Source organism: Lepidothrix coronata, unplaced genomic scaffold (genome assembly GCF_001604755.1).
Source record: "Lepidothrix coronata isolate B3197 unplaced genomic scaffold, Lepidothrix_coronata-1.0 Scaffold200, whole genome shotgun sequence".
In the NCBI taxonomy this organism is placed as follows: Eukaryota; Metazoa; Chordata; class Aves; order Passeriformes; family Pipridae; genus Lepidothrix; species Lepidothrix coronata.
This window is the reverse complement of record NW_016690380.1, coordinates 1,235,451-1,248,734: the sequence shown is the minus strand read 5'-3', so window position 1 is coordinate 1,248,734 and position 13,284 is coordinate 1,235,451. Positions and strand designations below refer to the sequence as shown.

General features: G+C 39.1%; 2 long non-coding RNA genes across 2 annotated transcripts; one reads left to right on the top strand and one right to left on the bottom strand.

Moving 5' to 3' along the window:
• Positions 1-688: 688 nt before the first annotated feature.
• On the bottom strand, positions 689-2,877 carry LOC108505867. Its single transcript, XR_001877615.1, has 3 exons — positions 2,765-2,877; positions 1,670-1,820; positions 689-790 (listed from the first exon to the last, which is right to left on the bottom strand). It is a non-coding gene; the product is annotated as an uncharacterized LOC108505867 (long non-coding RNA).
• Positions 2,878-3,198: 321 nt separating this feature from the next.
• LOC108505868 lies at positions 3,199-10,249 on the top strand. The gene is made up of 3 exons (XR_001877616.1): positions 3,199-3,243; positions 3,985-4,061; positions 10,072-10,249. It is a non-coding gene; the product is annotated as an uncharacterized LOC108505868 (long non-coding RNA).
• Positions 10,250-13,284: the final 3,035 nt, after the last annotated feature.

Genomic DNA, 13,284 nt, shown 5'->3' with positions numbered 1-13,284 from the left:
AAGAGACCCCTGTTGGAGCTGGGCTTAGGATGCTGCACTCTGTGACTACTGGCTTTGTCTTCCTTCTGAAGAATATGGCAATACAGATGCAGCTGATGAAAAAGAGACAAATGTAGGGCTTATTTTAAAATAGATTTTAGAAGTGTTTGATCTACAAATAAGGCAAGCATTCTCCTACAGAAAGGCATATGAATTTTGAAGGAATTACTTTTGGTTGAAGGAGCAAATATTACAAATTAAAAAACAGTTCAGGAAGGAGTTAAAAGGAAATTCAGAAAGTGCATCATTAGGGCCATTTTTGTTTATTTTATAAATTACTGACCTAAATTTGCTGATGATATAGAAAAGGGAAAGGAGGATAAAGTAAATACAGAGGAACAGAGCAAATAAATTCAAAATGATCTGGATAGATTCAGCTTAGAGTCTGGATAAGTAGCTTATTCAGCTCAGTTGTACAGAAGTGTGAAGTAATAAGATTAAGAACCAAAAATAATCAAAGAGGATAGAGCCAGAAAGAAAATGCAACAAATAACACAATCTCAGAAGAAAAATAGACTAAGTAGTTTTCCCTGTTTATGGGGGAGAAGATACAAGTTGCTGTGGACAGACACTTTGCCCCAAACTGGGTTTAATTGATGTAGTGATTTTATTCTCATTTCAGTTCAGCTCTATGGTGTTGTTCTTTTTCCTCCCCACCAAATTTGCGCGCCTAAAACATGGTGATCAGTGGAAACAAACAAAGGTTTATGAAATATTTACCTACCAAAATTGTGGTAAGTTTCCATTTTGCCTTAAGGAATTCAAAAAAAAGAAAAAGGTTTTATTAAACCTGAGACTTGAGGAAGACAATGTTTAGCCATTTATTTTTTTTAATACAAACTTTATTTTGCCCTCATACTGTTACAAAACTGAACCCATATAACCACAAATATATTCTATTAAAGAATAACACAAAACCTTTTCTCACAAATGATCCTCTACCAAATAATTAAAGACACCATTAGCAGCCACTTTCTGTTCCAAATCAGGTTACTACTTTTTCTTTAAGAGGTACTTTTATTGTGTTGGAGAAATTATACTGGGTATTGTCTGTCTAAAGTAGCAAAACAACTCCATAATTGAATTCGTTCAGAGTAATGATAACAAGATTTAAAACACAGTTGCGACACAGGAAAACTTAGTGTAAAAAGACTATTCTATTTTTTCAGCTGTCAACTAAAAGTATATTGAATTTTGCAGAGCAAATTCAAATAAAAGTATTGAGATTAAAAGTGATAAAGCAGCAACAGTGAGATCAGAATCCCTCCAAAAATTAGATTAAATCTTCTTCAGGACCATAAAAACCTCATTATCTTGACATGACTAGATCAATCTTTACAAGACAATTATCTTAACAAGTTAAAGTTGCTTTGATACAGGAATTTAAGACTGTATTTTTTTTCCTTCTCCTTGGTACGAAAATAGGCTGTGTATGGTCCAGGTATTCCTGAGCAGAAACTGAGACAGACACATTGAGACTCTCAGGGTGACAAATTAACCATAAAGTCTATCTGTAAACATCAATAAAGTCCTGCTTTGAGCAACAAACACTTCCATTATATTGAACTGTGGAACAGAACAACACTAACTCTTGTCATTCTGTGGTTTATTTGCTGTAGGATGAACTTACTTAATGTTGGTTTGGTCTCTTCACTTCTTTAACTCCAGAGTTGTTCTTGCAGCAGAAATAGTGTTGCACTTCCACTGGGGCTGCTGCTGCCCAGCTCAGGGCCTTGTCCTGGGAGTTCGTGCTCATCCCACAGCTCTGAGGGTGAGCTAGGCTGTTATTGATAAATGAATAACTGAGAATGGCGTGAGAACAGACCCAAAATAATCACAGCCAGAGCCCAAAAGAGGGAATCCTGACCTTTTTAGCCTCACTAATGAGAGAAGCAGGACTTCAGCCTGGTCAGGAATATGATCCTTATTCCAAGAGAAAACATGCAGTGTCTTTATTGTTTCTGCTGAAATATTCACAGTATGTTTTGTCCACTGTGCCATAGTTTTGTGGGCATTCTTGTTACTTTGGGGTGTCATTGACCTGCTGTTGGAGTGAAAACCTGCTCCCTGCCTACAGATTTCACATCATCATGGCCAGTCTTCCCGAACGAAGATTTTGGGAAAGGTCTTTACCCTTCGAGCCTGCGCAGTGGATTTTTTAGGTGAGACACGGTGTGCGCTGAACTGAGCCCACCCTTTAATCCTGAGGTTCATCTGCCGGGGCCGAGCGAGCTTGGACAGTGGCAGTGAGGTCCTCAGGTTGTAGGTTTGTTTAGAGTGACCTTCTCTTAGATGGATGGCCTTACAGGGTTGACGAGCTCCATCTGCTCAGAGGAGTTCCCTGACCGGGAATCGAACCCAGGCCGCGGCAGTGAGAGCTTCGCATCCTAACCACTAGACCACCAGGGGCCTACAGATTTAATTCTAAGACAAATCAATATGGTTTTGTGTCAAAGAATGAGGCAAACATGGGCTTTTATTTCAGGTCACAAAAGACCCTTGGTGTAATAATATAATGAGTGCTTTAAATTCTTTCTACATAAAAACAGATAGTTGTATTTTGCATCCTCTGAAAGGTGTATTAAATTAAGATTTACCTTTTGAAAGTTTTTTGGTTGCCAGTTTTAGAAATAATTTCCTACTGAATGCACTTCCAGTAGGAAGCATCTCTTAAAAATCATAGCATGGTATGGAACCAGTACAGAAAGTGGTTATAGATACTTACAGTGCACAAGCTAATTATGGTTCTAAAGGCTGAGAGAGTTGGAATTGTTCAGCCTGGAGAAGAGAAGCTTTGGGGTGATCTGATTGTGGCCTTGCAGGGCCTGAAGGGGCCTGGAAGAAAGATGGAGAAAGACTCTTGACAAGGGCTGGAGTGACAGGACAGGGGGAATGGCTTCCCACGGACAGAGGGCAGGGGTAGATGGGATACTGGGAAGGGATTCCTCCCTGTGAGGGTGTTGAGGCCCTGGCCCAGGTTTCCCAGAGAAACTGTGGCTGCCCCATCCCTGGAAGTGTCCAAGGCCAGGTTGGACAGGGTTTGGAGCAACCTGGGCTAGTGGAAGGTGTCCCTGCCCATGGCAGGGGCTGGAATGAGATGGGCTTTAAGGTCCTTTCCAGCCCAAACCATTCCATTATTCTCTGAAACAAGTGATGTCATAGACCCATGAAGGACAGCTGGTATCAGAGAGCCTTACACAAGCAGTGGGTTTAACATTCCACACTGGTTTAATTCCCACATAGTTTTTCAAGTTTTATTAACCCAGACAACTCCCAATAATTATGATAAACAGACATTGTCATCAAAAATCAGCAGAAACTTGATAAGATTAAGTACAATGCAATACATCTTCCTTGCTCACAGAGCCTGTATAATAAATTATTTCGAGGCCCCAGAATGAGGCATTGTATAATTGAGCAAAACAGATCCATTTTTAAGCATGCTTATTTAAATGCAAACCAGACTTTTTGAGAATGGTAAACTTGATTAAAATCCCTCTTTAAGTGCAAATCACAAACAACAATATCTAATACTCACAGGCCATAACCATCCTATTAATAATACAATTTATTTTTCAGATATAATTGTAAGGTCTTAATGATGTGGCAGCTGTGATCTACTTTAAAAATTAGAAACTATGAACTCACAGTCTTCTAATGTGACTGAAATACACACCACAGCTGAGTGACCTGCATTTGGTAACTGCAATACATTGCCCCAGATTAAATGATCAGCATTTGGGTGTTTGCCACATCATTTTCCCCATCTTTAGTGGTGTGCTCCATAAATTATGCTATTTCTGCTATTGTGTAGATATTAAAATCAGATCCAGAAGTGTCTGAATAGGAATTTAGCAATTTCAGTCCTGAATACTTTTAAAATTGGTTCAATCTTCACATGCTGGCAATACTCAGTTATTTAATTTTACTTTTTAAACTTTTTAGGTAGGTGCATTGTGCTTTTGCAGAGCAACAGCATTTCAAACTTGAGATGTCTGAACAGGCTATGATGATCTCATACTGTAAGTAAAACTGAATTTAAAAAAACCCTGGTTTTCCAACTTATCTTTCAATAAGGGACAGATTTAAATAAGAATTTTTGGCAATCAGATGCCACAGTCCCATAAACCAGAGCTTTTCCCTGAAAGCAGTGACAACTTCCACTTTCTTTAAGGGTGTAAGTGGCGGTACAGGGCTATGGTTGCTTCTCCCTCACACTTTTACGAGGTGTCACCCCTTTTACCAGGGGATTACTGCTCACCTAATTATGCATTAATTTCCTTTCCAAAGGCTTGCTCCCATGTGTGTATTGCAACACACATTTCAGTTCCCTTAAGAAGGGGCTGAATCCAAGCCTCACCCATCCTGGGCACTCTAATGCTCCATTACTACATCTGTATTAAGGGATATCAGTGTGTTGTGTTCGGAAAGAAATGTTGTTATGCTCATGGTTGCCCTGTTTTCTGAAGTCCCTGATCAATTCTGGACAGGAAAAATTTCACTCAATGTACAGCTGAAACTTGTGTGCTCTCCTTCTTTTTTAAATTTTATTTTCATAAATTCCCAGAATTAGACAAGTGAAGAAAAACTTCCCAAAGAGAAAGAGGGAAAGCTTTTTACTTTCAGCTACAGTTTTGCAGTCAGCATCTGTGAGTTCTTTTCCTTCATCATTGTATCAAACTCCAACAACAATAAAGTTTCTGCTTGAAGCAGAAACAGAACTTTCCACCAAAATCCCTCTGCTGAAAAAGCAGACTGAAGAATGAGACATCTGATCTTTGAAACAGCCTTAAACTTTGGTGAGACATAAGCATTGTAAATGGAATATTTATGACTTTAATAACATATATTACTGCAATGTTAACAGCCATTTTTTAAGACCAGTAAACTGCTTATTAGCAGCAATGTAACTGTGCAGTTGAATTATGAAAGAATGAGCTCTGAGTTAGGCATGTTAATGCCTGAGGAATGTTAGATTCCTGCACATGTAAACCAGGCTTGGGAGCTGAGGGGTTTTCACTCCAAATTCACTCAGTCTCCTCTGAAAGTCAGTCTGTCATTTATTACAGTCATTGCAGCACAAAATAGGACTCCCTGTGTGTTTGAAATGTTCTGTGGTGTTGCAGTCCTATATTTTGGGAAACAGGACCAAGTCTGATGGACTGGGAGCAGCGGTGGTTGCCAGGTCCCTGCTGCCCAGTGCTCATCCTGCTCTGCTCCAGGGCTGGCCCCGGGCTGGCTCACCCTGCTCTGCGAAGGAGCCGAACCCAGCGCCAGCAAAAATAGAAATTCAGCTGCTGGCTAGTGCAGGAGAAGTGGATTGACGAATTCAGCAGGGAAGGGGGCTGACAAATTCCGTTTTGCAGCTCTATTTGAGGGTTGGTGACCTTTTCCAGGCAACTGTACACTGCGGGGGAGAAGGGTGATGGTTTAGCAATTATTAGTAACTATTTAACCTTATGGTAAAATGATTGTATACTGATTCCCTTGAGAAGGCAAAGGCTTTTCTGGAAGCATGACCTTTTACTTGCATCCCCATTTTCCTCCCTGTCTGTCGTCTCCCCTTTCCACATGCCTGGTTTTACATCATTGGACAGTGATGGCAATGATGAATATGATTTATCAGCTCACCTAAGGGAAGTTAACATGAACACAAACTGTGTATCAAACACTGCTGAAGGAACAAGAGGCTGATTTTGGAACAGTGGTCATTCAGGCTTCTGCTTCATATTTTGTTTCCACAGGCCATGTATTTTCCTACATTAAAATTGATCACTGCTAGGAAATATCAGCCAGCTCAGCTATCAACAGGGAAATCTATTCTATCTGCATCACAGTGTTGCTTCCTCCCCAGTAATCTTGTTGGGCTGGGAATGCATGTCCCTGAAAATGCTCAGAATGGCCAGGTGATTCCTGTCTTGGAGAAACGTGGATCGGACTGTTATCCCTGTCACGTAGCAGCATTTCTTGGAAGCCTGTCATACGAGGATATTCAGTTGTCTGGGCTTTTCTAGGTGTGAACTGTCTGTGTGCACATGCACAGGCAATATACAGTATTTTGGTTGGTTTTCAATGCTTTTCTTAGTCCTTGTTCACCCGGGGGGGGGGGAGAGCTGAGGGCACTGGGTGTGTTCAGTGGGAGGAGACAGAGGGCAGAGCTCAAGGGGGCTGCAGCTCCTCACCAGGGGAGCAGCTGGAGCTGTGTCAGGGCAGGCTCAGGTTGGATCTCAGCCAAAGGTTCTTCCCCCAGAGGCTGGTTGGGCACTGCCCAGGCTCCCCAGGGCAGTGGGCACAGCCCCAAGGCTGCCAGAGCTCCAGGAGGACAATGCTCTCAGGGACAGAGTTGGATTGTTGGGGTATCTGTGCAGGGCCAGGGATTGGACTGGATGGTCCCTATGGATCCCTTCCAACTGAGGATATTCTGTGATTCTGTGGTTTGAAAATGTTGCACAAAGTCATTTTGCTGAATCAATTAATCATTTTGTTTTACAGTAGCATCTAAAATGTGTCTGGCAACATGCAATAAATCCTGATATTTTCAGTCTAGATATGAAAGAAGAGGAGTAGAATAAAATGTCCCCTATATTTCAATGGTTTTATATTAGCTATATCAGAGAGAAACTTAGAGGAACAGAATTAACCAATTTCATGGAGCTGACTCCATCTACCAAGAAAATATACAAAGGAAAAAATTAAATGAGAGGAACTGAAGCTGGAGGCAGATCTGATTTTGAAATTAGAAGAAGCAGAAAACATAAGTAGCAAAGTGCAGATTTATGAGGATTACTGAGGGAAGAACTGTAATTTTGACTTGCATAAGGCAGAAAGGAGATACCCAACATCTCAGGTGATACAGGTCAGATAATGAGCAGTTTAGCAAATGTGTTTTTGCTATGAGATGAAGAGAAATGTTGGAGTAGATAGAGAAATGCAAGTGTCTGAGATCCCTGATGAAGTATTTTGGTTAAAGTTTCATTAAAAAATAAATTTAATTTCATGCAGATCGGAGGATTGCTTTCTAATTTAGGAAGTCACAGCATTGCATACTGGAGTGTATAGTCCACTGCTCTGAGCCTGTAAGCTGCTATTAACAGAGCAAGTAATTAAAAGATTTAGATTAATGTCAGACAGGGATTACAATAGGAAACTTTAAACTAGGACCAACTTTGACAGTTAGTTGAAGGTTTATTAAATTTTTTTATGAGCTTGAGGCTGATTTCAGTTTCCAGTATGGTTTGTCCCATTAATGTTCAAGGTGGAAATCAAAATAAGTAATGTTATCACTCAAAGTATTACTATATAATGAAAGTTTGGATCCAGACATGAAACCACAAAGAAAAGCAAAACCAGGAAACTCTTAATTGTAAGTTTGCAATTAATTTCTAGTGTAAAAGTGATTTTTGTAATACTTTATGCTGAATCTGGCTAAACCTGACTGTCTGTCATAGCCTTGGTTAAACTCAATATTTGTCAAGACACTTTTGACCTTGGCTGTCTGGCATGTTCCATTTGTGATTTCAACCCATTTTCTCTAAAATATCCTTTATGCTGCTCATCATATGCAAAGCAGCAATATTGAAACATAATTCCAGCAATATTATTCTTTCTATTTTACCTCTGAAATCAAGAACACTTCTATTTTTTTTCACTATTTTAATGAGAAATACTCAGTTCAGGGTTTTGTTCTTAAAATACTTCAGAAAAAAAATATATATTTGTACACTGTTTGATGAATCACAGTTTGAAGGAGATGTCACATCAAAAGCTACACTTAGGTAATATGCCTCATTAAGTTTCTTCTAAAAAGAGACATGAATATTAAAAAAGAGACATGAATATTAAAAATTAACGTGGAAAATCCATATTAGAAAAGAATGACTTGCCAGATTTATTATAGATTTTTAGGCCATTCTTTGAATTAGAACTTTAATGTAATGTAATATCTTGCATATGAATGTATGGCTTGTATTTCATTCCATTTGTAATTTACATTAAAGTGTGTAATTAATTCCATTTTAAAAATTCTCTGTGGGTTGTGTTATGGGATTGGTGAAACATATACTGAGGATTCCTGGGTTTACAAATTACAGGTTTAGATGCAAGTTGGTATGGGAATGATATGTATTTGCTATTTCTCCTTATGATATATGAGCAAAACACTAAACAGGATATTCTCCTTGTACACAGTACATTAAATAACAAGTTATGTAAAGCAAATGCTTATGTTTATTAATTTGAAGCAGTGTGGTTTCACTATATAGTTGTTATTCTGAAAGAACTGTTATGATTAGAAGGATTGTGTACTTATTCTCACAGTTTAATAGTTCATGAGTAGTAAATCAAATATAATCATATATGAGAGATTGCAGATCTGTCTTTTATTGATTTAACCTCAAAACACGTGTTGGATGAGTGTGACACAACAAAACATGTCAGTTCTCCTCAGTGTTGGCCTTTATGAGATGTTTTTCCGGCCAGGCAGCAAATGAAATGGAGCTACCTGTGGAAATATAACCTGTGCATGAGGTTGCTCAACCACACATTCCTGTTTATTCTCAATAAATATGTCATGAGACTTCTTTAGAGCAATACAAATGGGAATAAAATTCAGAGCAGCACACAGGAGAGAACTGCACATCTTCAAAATCCTCCCTGGATTTCATATCACACCTATAAGAACTGAGGTTTCTGGTCAAAGTATCGACAAGTGGGAGGCCTGCTGTGGGTGATTAATTTCTAACACCTAATTTGGCTATAAAAGAAGAAGGTGCTGCCTTGTTAAATCATATGGAATATTTAAAAGAAAACCTGAAAAGAGGAAAAAAAGGCCAGTGACAGGGAAATGTGATATCCACAAAAAGTGCCTAATTACAAGCAGGTTATTCAGAGAAACATCCAAAGTAAACAACCCCGTGCATTGCTGGGGCTGTCTGAGGGCTCTGCTGGCAGCAGCTCTGGCTGAAGCAGGGCAGCATTAGGGGGCTGTTGGCATCCTCTGCTTTTTGTTGGATCAGCCATTTTTTCTGGGTTTGTCCCTACTTCGTTTTGGGCTGAACAGTATCTTATACATTTTTATTATACATTTCCCTTTCCATTTTCTGTAGGAAGTTAAGAAGAAAAAAAGCCTGTGCGTGCTCCTGAAACCCTGAGGTTTCTAAAGGGTGACTTACTTTGGTATTTGGAGTGTGATATAAGAAACCTGCCCTTGATAGATAAGAAATGCTGGCAAGAAGCACCTAAATAAATAATGCAGATAAAAACCAGATTATGACACCAGTGAAGTGGCAAAGGGAAGCCTAACTTCAGGCTTTTCAGTTGATGATCCCTGACTGAACAGAGCATAGATGAGAATGGATACTCCAGCTTTTAGAATCATAGAATCCTAAGGATTGGAAAAGATCTATAAGATCATCAAGTCCAACCATTTGGGCTGCAAAACCCACTAAAAGGCAGCTCCTGACTTGGGCTTGGCAGTTCACTCAGCACCAACTAGATGTTATTGATGGTTTGCAGTCAGACCTCACACAGAGAAGGATTATTAAGATTTTAGGTTAGACACTGATTTCATATTTATCATCTTACTTCCACCTTGACAGGACAAGAGGAAGTGGCCTCAAGTTGCATCAGGGAGGTTTAGATTAGATATTAGGAAAAGTTCTTCACCAAAAATATTGTCGAGGATGGGAACAGGCTGCCCAGGAAGTGGCGGAACTGTTCAAGGAACTTTCATGGCACTTGAGGACATGGTTTAGTGGTGAACATGGTGGTGGTACTGGGTTGACAGTTGGACTGGGTGATCTTAGAGATCTTTTCCAACATTGACCATTCTATGACTATGATTAAAAGCAAATACGGGGAATAAGAGCTTGTGAATTCTTACAGAAAACCAGGACCCTGCTCTGTACAAAATCCCTGCAGTAGCTCACTGCACAGATGTGACTCACTGTTATCTGCTCCATACCAGTGTCAGGGGATTTACCTCTCATTTGTCTAGCAAAGTAAATTATGGTTTTCCGGTGTGTCTTTCTGTAGACTCTCACAAGAAAGGAGTCCACACCAGAACCAGAGGAAGAGCAAACTGACTCGTGCCCAGCAGCTCTCACTGGGAGAGGATCCCCAGCTCCAAACCATCGTGACCTCCAAGCAGCCACTCTATTTCCTGTGTAGTTTTCACAGGTGGCACAGAAGTTGGGGCAATGTAATTGTTGTAATAAAGGAACCACAAAATTCAGTCTTGACTGAACTTCTAAGCTTCCGTATTTTTCTCATAACTTATGGAGTGTATCCATAAGAAATATCTACATTGGCCTCCCTCAAAGTCCTTCTGTTTTCTTTCCATAAAACACCATTGCAGTGTAGAGAGTACTGAAAATTCTCTTTTATTGATCTTCTAGGATTTGTGGAGTTGGAGGAGTGTTCTCTCTTACAATAGTTATTCTGTACTATGTACTATATGCATGCAGCGGTGGCCCAGGTGTTAATTCATACACTGCCTCGAATGGTTAATTATCCTTATTTCTTGGGGGTTTCTATAATAATGGCAAACTGCACAGTAACACTACTCACACAGCACTTGATCCCACCTCAGCGTCTTCTGCTCACTTCAGTGTCCTCCAGTTTTTGCACTTTGCTGAAAGTATAAAAACACAATCCCTAAGCATCCCCATAGGACACAGAGTGGTAATTCCTAGTCTATATCTATCAATGTCCCAGATTATGAATTTGACATTCTGTAGTTTTCTGCATAATAATTTTTCAAACTATATGTTGCAAATTAAAAATAAATCTGTGAAGGTGCTACTTGAAAGTGAGCAGGAGAGAAATCAGCTCCTCCTCCCTCATTTGCTGAAACCTCATGTCATCAGTATTTTGGAAACTCACTTTTGTTTCAGTTGTCCTGCACACCACGAGCAAACCACTGCTTATGCCCCTTCAGTGAGGTAGTTGCCCAAATCTCATTCCATTTGGACAGAGCTGTAGGAATTGTGGATGGTGTCAAAGTGTCTCTTTACTTATTTTTAAGGTCAGTGTTGATAATCCTGAAAACTTATTAGTATTGATAAAATAAGATGTTCACTTGCATATCCCATCATTGCTGTTAATTTTTTTTAGCTTTAGCAAGTGGCAAAAAAGGCCTATGTGCTGGGGAGTGATAAGAACATTGACATAATCTTTATTAATTATCATTTTAATTGGTAATTATTCCCTTTTTCACATTACTTTTCTCCCATATCATGGAAAATCAGTGACTACTTGAAACAAGATTTTGTCTTGATGGCTGTAACCCATTCTTGTATATGAGCCATGCCATGCCCCTAACTTTGGAGATGACTATATATGCTAGCAGGTTCTAATTAGTTGGTATGATTTCCATGAAAAGCTATTAAAACTCAACTCTACACATAACTCTTGCCAGCCACCTTATTTTTCAAACAAGCCATTGGTAGTAAATCCTAGAATCCCTATTATAGGTGAGGTTTGCCTTCTATCGGATTCACAGATGCTCCAAGTGTTTTAGGAGGAAATTAAAAACCACTGATAAATCGTTCAAAGATAGGACCTTGATCTTTTATCCTTTTATCTTATCTGAATACTAGTGAGCAAACCAAATGAGATTAAAGGAGGAATGTTCGTCTCTTATCCCTTAGACTTGGTGAAATCTGGGTTTATCTGCGTCAGCTATATTTGTGCTTCAAAATCCAAACATCTGTTTTCAAGCAGTGTTTTCCTTTTTTATTAACCTCTGTCTCAGCCCAGCATCTGCACAGGAATTCTGTGTCACAAATCTAAAGATCGTAGACATACAACATATGCCTAAGATCCATCTAAGGGGAAGGCTATGTGGTCACCTCTGAGCGTGAAGGGGAAACCCAGGCACAGCAAGAACACTTTAGTGTAAAATTCAGTTCTATTCCCTATTATTTCCCTGCAGGCTCTTTCATTTCTAGTGGAAAGTTGTCTTTCTGACATGTCCATGAGAAATTGTGGCTGCATCTTCATGGTACTGTGGACATCCAAACTATTTTTATTGAGAGGCAGTAAGTCACAGTAATTCAGGTGAACATGAAATGATAAAGAGACTCTTATACTACAGCCTCCCACAGGGGTAAATACTGACAGGAAAAACAAATTTAATTTTTGTGATTATGTAATATCTATTTTTGAAGGAGAAGACATAAATGCCCAGAACATAAACCAAAGTAGACAGTGTTGTTTACCTGAATTAGCTGGGTTTGAAATACAACTAGCATGGAAGCTGAAGTAAAGTTTCTAAGTTTATCCTCTATGGCAGTAACAGAAAGAATAAATCCTCACTTTGTTTAACTACCTTTTGTTTTACTCAAAAATGGTAGCTTTTCTTGTAGAACAATTATTAGCAATTTTAATTAAATTATTAATATTATAATTTTAATTAATATACTAATTTATTTTTAAGGAAGTTTTCTATTTATTTCAGATTAGAATAATGAACATATTTAAGAGCTCTTCCTTCTTAATGGTTTAAAGCACTATTTTGAAAACCATAATGGCAGATTGGGTTATGGGTTAGTGGGCATTGTGATATTCAATCAAAGGTTGGATGTGGTGATCTTGAAGGGCTTTTTCAACCTTAATGATTCCATGATATTACTCAGAAGTAGCCACTTTAATTGCTTGTCATGTTCAGGCTGCATTTTGTGTGTTTTCTACTGTTTACAATGTTAATAAATTTAAGCTCAGTATTTGGAATAGTGTTTATAAATGGTTTCCCAGTACGATTTTCAGAGTGGGTTTCCAGTTCAGAGAAAATAGAAGCATTTTTTCCAAACTTCAGGTGGTCATTAACCCTTGTGATGAGATCCATATTTAAGTGAACAGTGTAAATGGCACAGGTTTCCCAGAGAAGCTGTGGCTGCCCCTGGATCCCTGGAAGTGTCCAAGGCCAGGTTGGACAGGGTTTGGAGCGACCTGGGCTAGTGGAAGGTGTCCCTGCCCATTGCAGAGGGTGGCTCTGGAGGATCTTTAAGGTCCTTCCAACCAGAGCATTCTACGATTCCACGATTCTAAGCTCCAAATTTTAGAGTATTTAATGTAGCTGGGAAAAAGAAAACAAACCAACAGCTTTGAAACTGCTTTGTTTGGTTTAGTTTTGGGTGGTTTTTCTCCATTGAATTGTGTATGCTAGACCAGAAAATCTCCAGCTGATGTCCCTTATTGAATACTATTGGCCAGTTTCCTTGTTTCAAGGTATTAAATCAAAGTAAG